Below are 18,232 nucleotides of genomic sequence, written 5' to 3' on the forward strand. Positions count from 1 at the left end.
CTGCATTTCTGAGGTTATTGATATTTCTCCCGGCAATCTTGATTCCAGCTTGTGTTTCTTCCAGCCCAGCGTTTCTCATGATGTACTCTGCATATAAGTTAAATAAGCAGGGTGACATTATACAGCCTTGACATACTCCTTTTCCTATTTGGAACCAGTCTGTTGTTCCATGTCCAGTTCTAACTGTTGCTTCCTGACCTGCATACAGGTTTCTCAAGAGACAGGTCAGATGATCTGGTATTCCCATCTCTTTCAGGATTTTCCACAGTTTATTGTGATCCACACAGTCAAAGGCTTTGGCATAGTCAATAAAGCAGTAATAGAATCAGGTTAATAGTGTATATCCTATTAACCTTACATAATCACGATGGTGTGATCACTCACCTAGAGCCATACATCCTGGAATGTGAAGTCAAGGGGGCCGTAGGAAGCATCACTACGAACAAAGCTAGTGGAGGTGATGGAATTCCAGTTGAGCTATTTCAAATCCTAAAAGATGATGCTGTGAAAGTGCTGCACTCAATATGCCAGCAAATTTGGAAAACTCAGCAGTGGTCACAGGACTGGAAAAGGTCAGTTTTCATTCCAATCCCAAAGAAAGGCAATGCCAAAGAATGCTCAAACTACCGCACAATTGCACTCATCTCACACGCTAGTAAAGTAATGCTCAAAATTCTCCAAGCCAGGCTTCAGCAATATGTGAACCATGAACTTCCAGATCAAGCTGGTTTTAGAAAAGGCGGAGGAGCCAGAGATCAAATTGCCAATATCCGCTGGATCATCAAAAAAGCAAGAGAGTTCCAGAAAAATATCTCCTTCTGCTTTGTTGACTATGCCAAAGACTTTGACTGTGTGGATCACAATAAACTGTGGAAAATTCTGAAAGAGATGGGAATACCAGACCACCTGACCTGCCTCTTGAAATCTGTATGCAGGTCAGGAAGTGACAGTTAGCATAGGACATGGAACAACAGACTGGTTCCAAATCAGGAAAGGAGTACGTTAAGGCTGTATATTTGTCACCATGCTTATTTAACTTTAATGCAGAGTACATCATGAGGAATGCTGGGTTGAATGAAGCACAAGCTGAAATTAGGATTGCCAGGAGAAATATCAATAACCTCAGAAATGCATATGACACCACCCTGATGGCAGAAAGTGAAGAGAAACTAAACAGCCTCTTGATGAAAGTGAAAGAGGCGAGTGAAAAAGTTGGCTTAAAGTTCAACATTCAGAAAACTAAGATCATGGCATCCGGTCCCATCACTTCATGGCAAATAGATGGGGAAACAGTGGAAACAGTGGCTGACTTTATTTTGGGGGGCTCCAAAATCACTGCAGATGGTGACTGCACCCATGAAATTAAAAGACACTCGCTCCTTGGAAGGAAAGTTATGACCAACCTAGACAGCATATTGGAGAAGGCAATGGCAACTCACTCCAGTACTCTTGCCTGGAAGATCCCATGGATGGAGCAGCCTGATAGTCTGCAGTCCATGGGGTCGCTAAGAGTCAGACACGACTGAGCAGCTTCACTTTCACTTTTCACTTTCATGCTTTGGAGAAGGAAATGGCAACCCACTCCAGTGTTCTTGCCTGGAGAATCCCATGGACAGGGGAGCCTGGTGGGCTACTGTCTATGGGGTTGCACAGAGTTGGACATGACTGAAGTGACTTAGCAGCAGCAGCAGCAGACAGCATATTAAAAAGCAGAGACACTACTTTGCCAACAAAAGTCTGTCTAGTCAAGGCTATGGTTTTTCCGTTAGTCATGTATGGATGTGAGAGTTGGACTATAAAGAAAGCTGAGCGCCAAAGTATTGATGCTTTTGAACTGTGGTGTTTTAGAAGACTCTTGAGAGTCCCTTGGATTGCAAGGAGATCCAACCTGTCCATCCTAAAGGAGATCAGTCCTGGGTGTTCATTGGAAGGACTGATGTTGAAGCTGAAACTCCAATACTTTGGCCACCTGATGCGAAGAGATGACTCATTGGAAAAGACCCTGATGCTGGGAAATATTGAAGGCAGGAGGAGAAGGGGACGACAGAGGATGAGATGGTTGGATGGCATCACTGACTCAATGGACATGATTTTGGATTAACTCTGGAATTTGGTGATGGACAGGGAGGCCTGGCGTGGGGCAGTCCATGGGGTCGCAAAGAGTCGGACATGACTGAGCAACTGAACTGACTGACTGAAGGACACTGTCCTGAGGCACTCCAAAATGCCTGGGGCACTCAAATCTCCAACTCTTTGCCACTGTATTAAATTCAGTGTTTATGATTTTTGTTGTGAAATGGATCTATAGATAGCACTACCGAAACTTTCAAAGTGGGCAGGGGATATGGGGGTGGGGGTCTTGACACAATTCTGAGCTCTAGAACCTTGCTGCTCAAATAGTGCCCTGGCAGTGTCTGCATTACCTGCAGCTTTCAGAAAGGCACACTCAGATTCCACTCCAAACCTACTGAGTCAAAATCTGCATTTCTAAATGATCCCAAGCGATTCCTGTGCATGTTAATGTCTGAGAAGCAATGCTCTAGAGATTCCCAGGTTTCCTTGATAATTGAATATGCAGATTATCTGCTGTCTTTTTTGAAAATTCTGATTTATAAAATCTGGTAACTTTTAAAATTACTCTGTGTGATTGTTATATTTAGGGAGGAAACACTGCTGTGAAAAATGAAGCTATTGGCAAGTTAAGAATTTGTGAGATAATTGGTTTGTAGCTGGACCAGCCTCACTGCACCAGATTCTTCCTGCTGTGCACCAGAGCTAAGTTAATAATTCAGCAGTTTCAAATCTCAGAAGCTTCCCAGTTCCTATCCATGTGAATTCTTGTGATAAATCCCTTTGTTTTCTCCAGCTTGAGTCTATATACCTAGCTTCAAAACATGCCTTGCACAATGCCACAAATTACATTGATGGGGTTTTTTGAGGGGGCGGGGTTTGTTTTTTTAAAAATTGAAATCTAGTTGACATACAATATTATATTAGTCTCAGGTATACAACATAGTGATTCCACATTTAAATACATTATGAAATGATCACCATGATAAATCTAATAATCATCTGTGCCCATACAAAGTTATTACAATATTATTGACTATATTCCCTTTGCTATATATTCTATCCTTGTGACCTACTTATTTTATAACTGGAAACTTTTACCTCTTACTCTCCTTCACCCATTTTGCCTATATCTCTCCTTCCTCCCTTCTGGTGACCACCAGTTTCTCTATATCTATGAGTCTGTTTCTCTTTTGTTTGTTCGTTTGGGGTTTTTTTGTTTGTTTTTTGTTCTGCCTGTAAGTGAAATGATGTCATATTTGTCTTTCTCTGTCTGACTTATTTCACTTAGCATAATACCCTCTAGGTCCATTACCTTAGGGTTTTTAAAAATATCTGATACATATATAGAATATTTGTAATATGTGCAAATTGTAAAGCATAAGAAAATCAACACGTTAGAACTCACCACCCAAAGTGAGAGTTAAAACATCTCCAATATTGTTGAAATTACCTGGGTATTCCTTCCCAATCCCAAACCCCCAGCCTGTCCCATTTTCTACCCGCACTAACCCATAGGTAACTACATTCTAAATGTTGTCTTTATCGTTACCTTCATTTAAAAGAAAATCAAAACTTTATCACATATTTGTCCCTGGTCAATATTTTACATGTTTTGAGCTTTATAAAAACAGTATCATATCATGTATAGTTGTAAGTGGGGGTTTGCTTTTCACTCCGTTGTTTCTACTGCTTATTCATTTTCACTAATGAATAAACTTCTCTTTATGTAAATATGCCACTCATTATTAATCCATTCAGTTACTAACAGACATCTGGATGTTTTCCTTTGGACTTTTAAAATGCACTTATAAAGTACACTTGTGAATAGTCTTGTATATGTTTCCCGGTGATCTTTGGCAGGAGTATCTTCAGAGCATTCAATGGGACTGGAATTGCTAGGTATTGTGGTAGGCTGACAATGGTCCCCAAAGATATGTTCACATCTAATCACCCAAACCTGTGACTGTTACTGTATATATTTATAGAAGAAGCATCTTTGAAGGTGTAATTAAATTAAGGGCCTTGAGATCAGAATATTACCCTAGATCATCCAGGTGGGTTCTACATGCCAAGTGTCCTTGTAAGTTGGAGGCAAAAGGAGATTTGACTCCAAGACAGCAGAGGAGAAGATGCCCTGTCAACACACTGAATCAGTCCAGTGAAATTTGGACTGTGGACTTTGGACTTCACCAGAAGTCCACAACTGTGCGAGAATAAATTTCTGTTGTTTTAAGCCATCAAGTTTGTGGTGATTTAATAGGAAACTAATGATATGTTCAGCATTACAAGCCAAATAGTTTTCAAAGAAAATTAGCAAGTATGCAGAAGGTATGATGTGTCAAAGTCATGTACCAAATATTAGCTCTAGAAGTGTTAATAGTTCCAATATTCCTACATAGGAGGATTCAGGAAGTGTGCCTTAAACTTGTACTTACATAACACTTTCAAAACAACTGGGAAAAAAAAAAAATCAAAGGTTCTATCAGAGAATATGGGTAGAGAGAGTAGATTGTCAGTGATTGTACAGAGTATTATTTTGCATGCTTTCTAATAACAATGGAGTTCTTTTGTTTGGCTATATTATTCTCTTATTGTTGGAGGCCTTGGAAAGGTCGTCTTCTTGGCTCCAGGTCAGGGAGGTATAACCAGTTCTCAGATGTGTGAATGTGTTTTTAGAATTACTGGCATGCCATGTGTTTACTTGAATGATTTCCCTATTTATGAAGTCACTTTTGTTGTTACACCAAGGGCAGGTGTATATTGGAGCATTTCCTGACCTCTGTACCTTGCAGAAACAGCACTTCTTTTCATGACAGAGCCTCCAAGGACAGTGAAGGGGTTGAACTGTAGATAAGCCCTCTGTGCCCTTTGCTCCTTGCATATCTGTTTTGATTCAATACAATTACAAACTCCCACTCTTGCCAAACTTCTGATATTCTAGGATATTTGTTACTGCTGCCGACAGTGGTAGTTCACAAAGGGTTAAAGCATGAGATTTTTTTCAAAAATTGCATTTCTAACAATAGGAAAAAGGAAGGTGTGTTAATTTTCTGCTGCTGCTGTTACAAATTACCACCAACTCATGGCTTAAAACAATACAAATTTGTTATCTTAAAGTTCTATAGGTCAGAATTCCAGTGTGTCTCACTGGGCTAAAATCATAGTATTGGACTGTGCTCCTTTCTGGAGGATCTGGGGAGATACATTTCTTGGGCTTCTTCTACTTCTAAAGGCTGCCTATATACCTCCTCCTCAAAGCCGGCAACATTGCATCTCTCTGAACATTCTTCTAATAGTTTATCTCCCTCTGACCATATCTGGGAGAGGTTCTGCAATTTCAAGGACACCTGTGATTCACTCATAAAACTCAGGAAAATTCACTTCTCAAAGTTCTTCATTTAATTACACCTGAAAAGTCCTTTTTGTCATATAAAATTACATATTTACAGGTTCTGGTAATGAAGACATTATCTTTGAAGGGGGAAGTCTTATTCTGCCTATCACAGATTTGCTTAAACAGGAAATAGAGAACAAATGTCATGTTTATTTAGCTGCAGGTGCTATAGACACATAAGCCATATAAGCAAATTGTTGTGCAGAGGACCCATTAGAGCATTTCATTCCATTTACAGATTTTTTTATTAAAGTATAATCTATGTGCATAAAAGTTCACATATTACCAGAGTATAGATGGATACAATTTTTATAAATGAACGATTCCTTATAAACTATACCTTCAAATGGTACAGAATACTGACCTCATTTTAGAAACTTTGCAGAAATTCTAACTGGTCTAACTTCTGGTGCCATAAGTTTTGTATGTATTTCAACTTCATATCAATGGAATTAGATGATAATGTACTCTCAATATCAATGAACTATCTTAATATCACGAAATTGTTTGATATAGACTTCTTTTACTCAACATAATTTTTGTGAGATCCATTCATTTGTTGCATGTACTTATAAATCATTCTCATTGCTGTAGAGTTTTCTGTTGTAAACATATTTACACAATTTATTTATCCTTTGTATTGTTTATAGGCACTTGGAGAGATTACAAGTTTGGGGCTATCCTGACTTGTGCTGCTAGAAACATTGTTGTCCATGTCTTTTGGTGAACATGCGAACACATTTCTATTGGATTATACCTCAACAAGGCATGCATATACCCAGCCTTAAGTGAATATTGCCAAAACAGTTTTCCAAAATGTTTTTTTACCATTCCTACCAGGAATGTAAGAGAATTCTGGTTATTCCACATCCTCACCAGTACTTTTTCTTTATATCCTATCTTTTTCTTTTTCCTTTTTTGGTGCCTATCTTTTTTTTTTTTTATTAATAAATTTCTTTATTTTAGTTGGGGGCTAATTACTTTACAATATTGTAGTAGTTTTGCCATGCATTGACATGAATCAGCCATGGGTTTACATGTGTTCCCCCTATCTTTTTATTTATAGACATTCTTGTGTCTATGTAGAGGTTATGGTTTGGATTTACATTTCCCTAATAACAAATGAAGTTGAGTAACTTTTTACGTACTTATCAAACACAATTTTATCCTCTTTTATGTAGTGTCTATTCAACTCTTTTGTTCATTTTTTCTGTTGAGCTGTCTTTTTCTTATAGAATTTTAGGAGGTCTTAGTATTTCTGGAAATAATCTCTTTGTTGATGCAATATTATTATTTATAAGAGATACATATATGATCATTCAGATGAGCAAAATATATCTTCTGTATGTATTTGGTCTTCATCCATAGTTCATGGCTCACAGATCTCAAAACTCTTGGAATTTCCTAAGTATTGAGAATGATAAAGTGAATGAGGTGACTTTGGGAAGCACCTAATAGATGCCAAGAGAACCAATCATGTGATTAGAGGGTTGGAACTTTTAGTTCCCACCACCCATGCCCCACTTTTGGGAGAGGGGCTAGAGGTTGAATCAATTGCCATAACCAGTTATTTAATCAATCATGCCTCAGTAATACAGCTTCTATTAAAAACTCAAAAGAATAGGTTTTAGAGAGCTTCTGGCTTGGTGAACACATGGAGATTTGGGAAGAGTGGTCCCCTTGGAGAGAGCATGGAAGCTCTGTGTCCCTTTCCCACTCCTTATCCTATACATCTTCCGTTTGGATGTTCATTTGTATCCTTTATCACCTCCTTTTATAATAAACCGGTAGTCCAGAAGTAAAATGTTTCTCTGAGTTCTGTGAGCTATTCCAATCAATTAATCAAAACTGAGGAAGGGAGAGTGGGAACCTCTGATTACCAGCCAGTTGGCCAGAAGTACAGGTAACAAAAAACTTGGACTTGTAATGGGCATCCAGAGTTGCAAGCGATTGTTGGAACCTTCCATTTCTGCAGCCAGTTGGATAGAAGGACAGGTAAACTGGGTACGGAACTAATTGTCTAAAGCAGAGGGTAGTCTTGTGGGACTGAACCGTTTACCTGTGGAATCTGATTCTATCTCCTGGTAGATAGTGTCAGAATTGCTTTGAATTCTCAAACAGCCTGGGGGCATTCCAGAACTGGTTGTTGGTATAGGAAGCCTACACACACACACACACACACACACACACACACACACACACACGGATTGGAATTGATCTGGGAAGTCCTTTCCAGTTGGATATATCAGTTGATTGTCTTTTGAGAAGCAGAAATTCTTAATTTTCATACAATCTGAACCAACGTGTCAATTTCTCCCTTTATGGTTAGCATTTTTGCTGTTCTTTCTTAAAAAAATACTTTGCTTTATATTTTAATTTTAACCTTGTTTTCTTAATTTAAAATTGCTGGAGCTCTGATGTAGAAGACCTGCCCCCCAAGTGACTGGTCTGGATCACTGATGTTGCAAAGATTAGCCTAAGGAACTTCCCATGAGACTTCTTTTTTCATTGCCAGACCCTAGTTCCCCTTGTACCCATTCCTCATTACACCAAATTAGAAATGTTACAGAACCTTGCTTGATATACAAAATACAGATTTTACAAAGGAGTCTGGTACCCAAAATGAAGTCACTAATGATTATCATTAGAATAATAATAAAAGTAATAATAATAGTTAAAGAAAAGATAAATGCTCATTCTTTTAGAAATATATGGATAATAAAAAGAAAAAAGATTAAAAAATCAACCATAATTCAATACGCCCAAAACAGATACAGTTAGTATTTATAGCTTTAGATAACTTTGTATAAGGACAGTTGCTGGAAAAGACCCTGATGCTGGGAAAGATTGAGGGCAGGTGGAGAAGAGAGCAACAGAGGATGAGATGGTTGGATGGTATCACTGACTCAATGGACATGAGTTTGAGCAAACTCCAGGAGATAGGGAAGGACAGGGAGCCTAGCGTGCTGCAATCCATGGGGTTGTAAAGAGTCAGACATGACTTAGCAACTGAACAACAACAAGAGACAGTTATTAAGCTTATCATGGTGACCATATCATAAAGTATGCAAACATCAAGTCACTATATGCTAGTAGATCTGAAGCTAGCATAACATCAACATTGTACAAGCTAATATTGTACATCAACATTTAAACTTTTTAATATTTATTTGTTTGGCTGCTCAGGGTCTTAGTTGCAGCATGTGATGTCTTTAGTTGTGGCATGTGGGATTTAGTTTCCTGACCAGGGATTGAACCCAGGTCCCCCGCATTGAAAGTGCAGAGTCTTAGCCACTGGACCACCAGAGAAGTCCCAACATTTTAATTTTTGACTTAAAAATTATATGCCCTAGTTATTGAGTGATAGTAGTTACATGAAAATTTTGATTTCATGGAATTTTAATAAATAAAACTATTAAATGTACCAACTTACATTGAAAAATTAACCCATTAATCTTAGTATGTTCTGCTTTCTCCTAAACCTGTTATCCCAATAACACTAGACTTTCAGTTTCATAAGACTGTTAACACTTTTCTACAAAACTGTGCATGCTTAGTCACTCAGTTGTGTCCAACTCTTTGTGACCCCATGGACTGTAGCCCACTAGGCTCCTTTGTCCATGGGATTTTTCAGGCAAGAATACTGGAATAGATTGCCATTTCCTTCTCTAGGGGATCTTCCTGACCCATGGATTGAACCTGCATCTCCCATGTCTCCTGCCTTGCGGTGGATTCTTTACCTGCTGAGCCAATATTGTGGTAGAAACCTCATGTAACAGGAGTCTGATATTTTGTACCTCATTAACATGCATTTTTTTTTTTTTTTTGCCAAAGATACTGACAAATGTTCATTGCCAGGTAGATAAAATAAATTCTTAGTTTATAGTCTTGGTTTTCTAGTTTTTAAAAAAACTTAACTTAATCTAAAAGATACTATACAGTTCTAGGAGAAAAAAATTATGGGTGCTTAAAAACAAAAATCAACAGCTTTAGAAAAATAAGCTTTCATTTTTTTTCATGCCAGAAGTTTTTGTTGGATAGGGGTGAAAAGCATCTTTTTCCAATTTTTCACTCTAAATCTGATCAGATAACTTCCCATGCAAACTGTAGTCAGTAAATTTATTTTAAATATTATTTACTTGTTTGGCTGCGCTGGGTCTTCGTTGCTGCACACAGACTTTGTCTAGTTGGGGTGAGCCAGGCTCCTCTTCCTTGTGGTGCACGGGCTTCTCATTGCCGTGGTTTGTCCTGCTGCGTTGTGGAGCACAGGCTCTAGTTATGCAGGCTTCAACAGTTGTGGTGCATGAGCTTAGCTGCCCTGTGGCATGTGGAATCTTCCTGGACCAGGGATTGAGCCCATGCCCCCTGCCTTGGCAGCTGGATTCTTTACCACTGGACCACGAGGGATATCCCCCGTCAGTAAATATTGACTAGGTAGTTATTACATCCTAGACAGTCCAGTGATACAGTTTCCAGATGACACTGAACCTTGGTGACTTATTTTGAAGGTCACAAGATACAGTCTGTGGGGAGGCAGCAAGCCTTATCACACATTTGGAAAATTCTGAGGAATACACCCTAGGGCCCTATCCCATGATTGAGGCCCTATCTGCTTTATTCTTCACCACCTACTCTGGAACGTATTCACTTATACCTACTTAAGGAGTGGCTGGAGACCTGGTTCTGAACCCTAGCTAGTTCTGTGGATGGGGCCTTATATCAACCAGGATCCAATAAAGAAAACAGAAACTGTTCAGAGTATTTTATTTTATTTTTATTTATTTTTAATTGAAGGATACTTGCTTTACAGTATTGTGTTGGTTTCTACCAAAAATCAACATGAATCAGCCATAGGTTTACCTCTATTCCCCTCTCACTTGAACACCCTTCCCACCTCCCTCCTCATCCCACCTCTCTAGGTTGTTACAGAGCCTCAGGTTGAGTTCCCTGAGTCATACAACAAATTCCCACTGGCTATCTATTTTACATATGGTAATGTATGTTTCCATGTTACCATTCAGAGTATTTTAAATAAAAAGAATTAAAGAAAGAGAACTGGTTACACGGATGATGGAGGAGTTGAGAAATTAATATGGAATTTAAAGCATTCCAGATATTAGCATCAGCAGAAGGAAGGCACTTCCACTTCAAACCTGAAGGTACGGAGGTGGAAAATAATGATTTGAGACAGGGGGCTGGCGTCAACTTGTGAAAACAAGAACCACAGTAGGCCTGTGTGTTGGAAGCTGAAATGGTGAAGAAAACACAGTCACAGCTAGAGGAGACTAAGACAGGGATATGGGAAAAAATGCCCTGGCTTCTTCCTTCTGCCCTCCAGACTTATGCCAGTATCTCTCACTGACTGATCCCACTGGGAAGTCAGATTATAGGGGCCTAGGAAACAGCCTGCAGGAACAAGATATCCTGCTGTACCAAGCAGAGCAGAGAAAGAGTTGAAGAGGAGATCTGATAATAAGTAGCTCAGAACTGGTATAGGAGTGGTTTGCGGCATCTTGGATGTCAGATGCTTACCTGTCTTATAATTTACTCTCAGCTGAACTCTGCACACTAGCCCTCCAGAATTCCCTAGTATCTCTTGCTGGAACTCCCTGTTGCCAATTTCTTGCCCGAGTGCACATTGGAATCACCTGGAAACCAGATGATTCCTGGGCTTCTCCCCAGACATTGAGGAAGAATTTTTGGAAGTGAAGTAGAAAAATTAATATGTTTAACACTTCAAGATGATTCTGATGTAGGTAATCTGTGGAGTTTTTTTTTTTTTTTTAAGCAGTGCTTAAAGACGAGGCTATTCTAGTCCAAATTTCTGTATTCTGCAAATTTTTCTCTTCTCCTGCTAGAACAAAACCTATTGTGCTGAGCTGGACTAGCCTCCAAGCAAACATACACTATTTAATATATATAAATAGATTGAACGCAGTATAGTCAAGTACTATACCCCAAGGTGGGTGACCCACTAAGAGAGGATCACCACGATTGCAGAAACTCTCTCTAAAGAGCAATGGGTCTGAACCCTACATTGGGTTCTCAAATCCAAGGATCCTGCATGGAGAACACAAGTCCCTAGAATGTCTGGCACTGAAGGCCAGCAGGGTTTGTGTACAGGAGAGCCAGAGGGCTCTAGGAAACCAAGAGTTCTTTCTTAAAGGATGCACACAAAACTGCACAAGCTCTCAGACTCAGCACAGAGGCAGTAATTTGGAAGAAATCGGAGTCAAACTCACTTGCTTAATTTGAAGAGTCTTCTGGAGAGATAGAAGGCAACTAGGACTGCCCATGGGGACACATACACTGGCAGCAACCATTTTGAGGAGCGCATTCTACCACAAGGACACTGGTGCAGGTTATTGGGTTGGGGGCTTACCCACCCACCAGTTGACGAGCACCAGTCCTGGAAGCCCCCATGCCAAGCAGCCAGTGCCCCAGAACAAATCCCAATCCACCAGTGGGCTGGCACCAGCCTCAGGACCCTGTAGACTCCACAACCAACTGTCCCAAGACCTGACCTCAGACACCAGCAAGCTGGCAGCCTTCACATTTGCCAAGGCCTGGCAACCAACTGGGCCAGGGGCAGCCCCACCAACTAGCATGCCCACCAGTAGTTGGCCACAGCACAACAGAAAGGTCTATGCAGCACAGAGAGAGGGCACTACTAGAGCATATAGCTCTGGTGTCCTAAGGGTGTCCTAGGACTTCTACATAAGGCCACTTCTCCAAAATCAGGACACATAACCCACCTACCTAACAGTAACACATAGAAATGAAAATAGAGAATCGGGCAAAATGAAATGACAGAGGAATGCGTTCTAAATGAATAAACAAGATAAAACCCCAGAAGAAGAACTAAGCAAAGTGGAGATAAGAGCTGACAAACAGTTCAAGGCAATTACCATACAGATGATCAATGAACTCAAGAGAAGAATGAATGAACACAGTAAGAAGTTTAACAAAGTATTACAAGATATAAAAAGAACCAATCAGAGTTGAAGAATACAATACTGAAGTTGTTTTCTTTAAAATTTAAAAATGCTATTTTTTAATAGAACAGCAGGAATCAACAGTAGATTAGACGATAAAGAGGAATGGAACAGTGAACTGGGAGACGAAATAGTTGAATTCACCCAAGCTAAACAAAATAAAAGAAAAAAAAATTTTTAATGAGCATAGTTTAAGAGATCTCTAAGATCACATCAAGCATACTAAAATTTGCATTATAGGAGTCCTCGAAGGAGGCAAGAGAGAAAGGAGCAGAAAACTTATCTTAAAAAAGAATAGCTGAAAAAACTTCCTTAATCTGGGAAAGGAAACAGACTTTTAGGACCAAGAAGCACAGAGAGTCCTAAACAAGGTCAACCCAAAGAGATCTGCATCAAGACACACTAAAATTAAAATGGCAAAAATTAAAGATAGAGAGAGAATCTTAGAACAAGCAAAGAAAAAGCAACTAGTTAAATACAGGGGAATTCCCCTAAGATTATGAGCTTATTTATTTATTTATTTTTTTCCAGTTGCCCTGCACAGCTTGAGGGATTTTAACTCTTTAACCAGGAATCAAACCTGTGGCCCCTGCAGTGGAAGCTCAAAGTTCTAACTTCTGGACCACTAGGGAATTTCCAAGACTATGAGCTTACTTTTCGGCACAAATTTTGCAGGCCAGAAGGGAGTGACTCAGTATATTTAAAGTGACGAAGAGAGGGTTGGGGAAAACAACAGCAATAATACTTTAACTGGTAAAGTATCATGAAGAGACAAAAGTTTTACAGACAAACAAAAGCTGAAAGAGTTTAGCACCAAAATGTCTTTATACCACCAAACTGGCTTTACAAAAAAACATTAACATTACAGGGACTTCTCTAAATGGAAAAGAAAAGACCAAAACTACAAATAAGAAAATTATGAAAGGAGAAAAGAAATCTCAGTGATAAAGGCAGATATATGGTAAAGGTAGATCAACCAAGCACTTATAAAGCCAGTAGGAAGGTCAAAAGACAAAAGTAGTAAAATCATATGATCATCTCAGTAGATGCAGAAAAATCTTCTGACAAATTTTTACATTCATTTATGATTAAAAAAAAGCTCTCCACAAAGTGGGTATATATGGAATATACCTCAACATAATAAAGGCCATAGATGACAAACCCATACCTAACATCATTGTCAGTGGTGAAAAGCTGAAAGCATTCCCTCCAAGATCAGGAATAAGTCAAGGATGTCCACTCTTGCCACTTTTATTCAACATAGTATTGGAAGTCCTAGCCATGGCAATCAGAGAAGAAAAGGAAATAAAGAAATCCAAAATGGAAAAGAAGAAGTAAAACTTTCACTGTTTGCAGATGACATGATACTATACACAGAAAATCCCAAAGATACCACCAAAAAACTATTGAAACTAATAAATGAATTCAATAAGGTTGCACAATATGAAATTAATATACAGAAATTTGTTGCATTTATATACACTAACAATATCAGAAAGAGAAAATAAGAAAAACAATCCCATTTACAACTGCATCAAAAAGAATAAAATACTTAGGACTACATCTAATCAAGGAGGTAAAAGACATGTACTCAGAAAACTATAAGGCATTTGTGAAGAAATTGAAGATGATACAAGCAAATGGAAAGATACATTGTACTTATAGATTGGAAAAATTAATATTGTTTAAATGACCATACTACCCAAGGCAATCTACAGATTCAATGCAATTCCTATCAAAATCCCTATCGGATTTTTTTTTTTAGTTTTTATGACTTTTGTTAAATCCTTATGAAACAGAACACAAAATTCTGGCAATGACAGTTGGTGTAAAGGAAAATTTCTGTGCTGTATCAGTTTACCCAGTACAGTGGAGTTAAAGTGCTTGGATGTTTTTCCCACACTTTAAAACAATTAGAGCTCTATTTTTTTCTTTCTTCTTTTTTACACAACTTTACATTGAAGCACTCCAGTGCCCTCTTCTCCCAGTTCCCAGCCACAGTAATGGTTCTGACCAGTCCTCCAGCCCTCACTGTCGATGTGATGCGGGAAGGAAGTGGCTGTCCCACCTTTGGGGAAGAAAAAAAAAACTGCTCATAGCTCAGCTTTCCCAAATAAAATGGCCAGGTGCCTGAAGCCATGGTATGTTTCTCTCCACCTGAAGTTCTGTCCTCCTGCCCAGCAGAAACACAGCTTGCACAGGAGGTAAGAAGGATGCATTCCCAAGTGGGACTCATGCTTAGCCAGATCCAAAGCCACAAAGAAGAGAGGTGCAGGCCACAGAGGTCAGCAGATGGGAGACTGCAGGATGTTACATGTTATTTTCCTTCTCATGAAGCAGCACCATCTTCCCAGCAGGGGTTTTCTAGCCCAAGGGCCACATTCACAGAAAAAGAACAGATTATTATAAAATTTTATGGAAATACAAAAGACTCCAAATGGCAAAATGATCTTGAGAAAGAAGAAGAAAGCTGAAGATTGGTACTGGTACAAAAAAACAGACATGTGAGTCAGTGGAACAGTATAGAAAGCCCAGAAATAAATCCATGTTTATATGGTCAATTAATCACAACAAAGGAAGTAAGACTATACAATGGGAAAAAGACAGTCTCTTCAGCAAGTTGTGTTGGAAAAACGGGACCACTACATGCAAAAGAGTCAAACTGGACTTTTTCACATTGTATACAAAAATAAGCTCAAATGAATTAAAGACTTAAATGTAAGACCTGAAGCCATAAAACTTCTAGAAGAAAACCAGACACCGGGCTTAGAAAGTTTTTTGGATTTGTCTCTCTAGGCAAGGGAAACAAAAGCAAAAGTAAGTAAATGGCATAACATCACACTAAAAAGCTTTCAGCACAGCAAAGGAAAACTATCAACAAAACAAAGAAGCAGTCTGCTGAATGGGAAAAGACATTTGCAAAGGACAAATCTGATAACAAATCTATACAAAAATCTAGTAAAACTCAACATCAAAAAAAGCAAACAGTCCAATTAAATAAAGGGCAGAGGACCTGAATAGACATTTTTTCAAAGACATGCAGACATGTAAAAAGATGCTCAACATCTCTAGCCATTACAGGACTGCAGATCAAAACCACAATGAGATACTGCTTCACACCTGTTATCAAAAAGAAAGCAAAGAAGTGTTGATAGAATGTAGAAAAAAGAGAACCCTTGTGCCCTGTTGATAGGATTGTAAGTTGGTATAGCTACTATGGAACAGTATGGAAGTTCCTCAAAAAATTAAAAGTAGAACTATCACATGATTCAACAATCTCACCTCTGGGTATTTACCCAAAGGAAAAAAAGACACTAATTCTAAAAGATATATACACCAATGTTCATTGCAACATTATTAAAAAACAGCCAAGATAGAGAAGCAACCTGAACGTCGACTAGTAGATGAATGATAAAGAAAATGTGGTATATATATATATATATGTATATACATATATATATGTATATATATACATATATGTATGTGTATATATATATATACATTTTTTTTGTAGAGTTCCAGAGAATACCAAGGAGAGATAAGAAAGTCTTCTTAGTGAACTCTGCAAAGAAATAGAGGAAAACAATAGAACGGAAAAGACTACAGAGATGTCTTCAAGAAAACTGGAGATATCAAGGGAACATTTCATGCAAGGATGGGCACGATAAAGGACAGAAATGGTAAGGACCTAACAGAAACAGAAGAGATTAAGAAAAGGGGGCAAGAATACACACACAAATACACTATACAAAATAGTTCTTGATGACTCTTATAACCATGATGGTGTGGTCAATCACCTAGAGCCAGACATTCTGGAGTGTGAAGTCAAGTGGGCCTTAAGAAGCATTACTATGAACAAAGCTAGTGGAGGTGATGGAATTCCAGCTGAGCTATTTCAAATTCTAAAAGATGATGCTGTGAAAGTGCTGCACTCAATATGCCAACAAATTTGGAAAACTCAGCAGTGGCCACAGGACTGGAAAAGGTCAGTTTTCATTCCAATCCCGAAGAATGTTCACACCACCATACAGCTGTGCTCATTTCACATGCTACCAAGGTAATGCTCAAAATCCTTCAAGCTAGGATTCAGCAGGATGTGAACCAAGAAATTCCAGATGTTCAAATTGGATTTAGAAAAGGCAGAGGAACCAAAGATTAAATTGCCAACATTCGTTGAATCATAGATAAAGCAAGGGAATTCCAGAAAAACATGTACTTCTGCTTCATTAACTATGATAAAGCCTTTGAATGTGTGAATCACAACAAACTGTGGAAAATTCTTAAAGAATGCCAGACCACCTTACCTGCCTCCTGAGAAATCTGTATGCAGGTCAAGAAGCAACAGTTAGAATGGGACATAAAACAACAGACTGGTTCCAAATTGGGAAAGGAGTGCATCAAGGCTGTGTATTGTCACCCTGCTTGTTTAACTTATATGCAGAGTACATCATGCAAAATGCTGGGCTGATGAAGCACAAGCGGAATCAAGATTGCCAGGAGAAATATCAACAACCTCATATATGCAAATGATACCACTCTAATGCCAGAAAGCAAAGAGGAATTAAAGAACCTCTTGATGAGGGTGAAAGAGAAGAGTGAAAAAGCTGGCTTAAAGCTCAACATTCATTTGTCTGTATTTCTGTTTTTGTGCCAGTACCATACTGTCTTGATGACTATAGCTTTGTAGTGTAATCTCAAGTAGGAAGGTTGATTCCTTCAGCTCCATTCCTCTTTCTCAAGACTGCTTTGGCTATTTGGGGTCTTTTCTGTTTCCATATGAATTGTGAAATTTTTTGTTCTAGTTCTGTGAAAAATGCCATTGGTAATTTGATAGGGATCACATTGAATCTGTAGATTGCATTTGGTGGTATAGTCATTTTCACAATATCTTCCTACCCAGGAACATGGAATATCTCTCTATCCATTTATGTCATCTTTGATTTCTTTCATCGGTGTCTTATAATTTTCTGTATATAGTTCTTTTGTCTCTGTAGGTAGGTTTATTCCTAGATATTTTATTCTTTTTGTTGTAATGGTGAATAGGATTGATTCCTTAATTTCTCTTTTGATTTTTCATTGTTAGTGTATAAGAATGCAAATGATTTCTGTGTGTTGATTTTGTATCCTGCAACTTTGCTAAATTCACTGATTAGCATTGGAAATTTTCTGATAGTATCTTTAGAGTTTTCTATGTATAGTATCAAGTCATCTACAAACAGTGAGAGCTTTACTTCTTTTCTGATCTGGATTCCTTTTATTTATTTTTCTTCTCTGATTGCTGTAGCTAGAACTTCAAAAACTATGTTACATAATTGTGGTGAGAGTGGACACCCTTGTCTTGTTCCTGATCTTAGGGGAAATGCTTTCAGTTTTTCACCACTGAGAATAATGTTTGCTGTGGGCTTATCATATCTGGCCTTTACTATGTTGAGGTAGATTCCTTCTATGCCCATTTTTTGAAAAGTTTTAATCATAAATGGGTGCTGAATTTTGTCAAAAGCTTTTTCTGCATCTATTGAGAATATTATACAGTTTTTATCTTTCAATTTGTTAATATGGTGTATCACATTGATTGATTTGTGTATATTAAAGAATCCTTGCATCAACTTGATCATGGTATATGAGCTTTTTAATGTGTTGTTGAATTCTGTTTGCTAGAATTTTGTTGAGGATTTTTGCATCTATGTTCATCAGTGATATTGGTCTGCAGTTTTCTTTTTGTTGTTGTTGTCTTTGTCTGATTTTGGTATCAGGGTGATGGTGGCCTCAT

The sequence above is a fragment of the Giraffa tippelskirchi genome, chromosome 8 (assembly GCF_054371585.1).
Source record: "Giraffa tippelskirchi isolate mGirTip1 chromosome 8, T2T-mGirTip1v1.2.pri, whole genome shotgun sequence".
Taxonomy (NCBI): domain Eukaryota; kingdom Metazoa; phylum Chordata; class Mammalia; order Artiodactyla; family Giraffidae; genus Giraffa; species Giraffa tippelskirchi.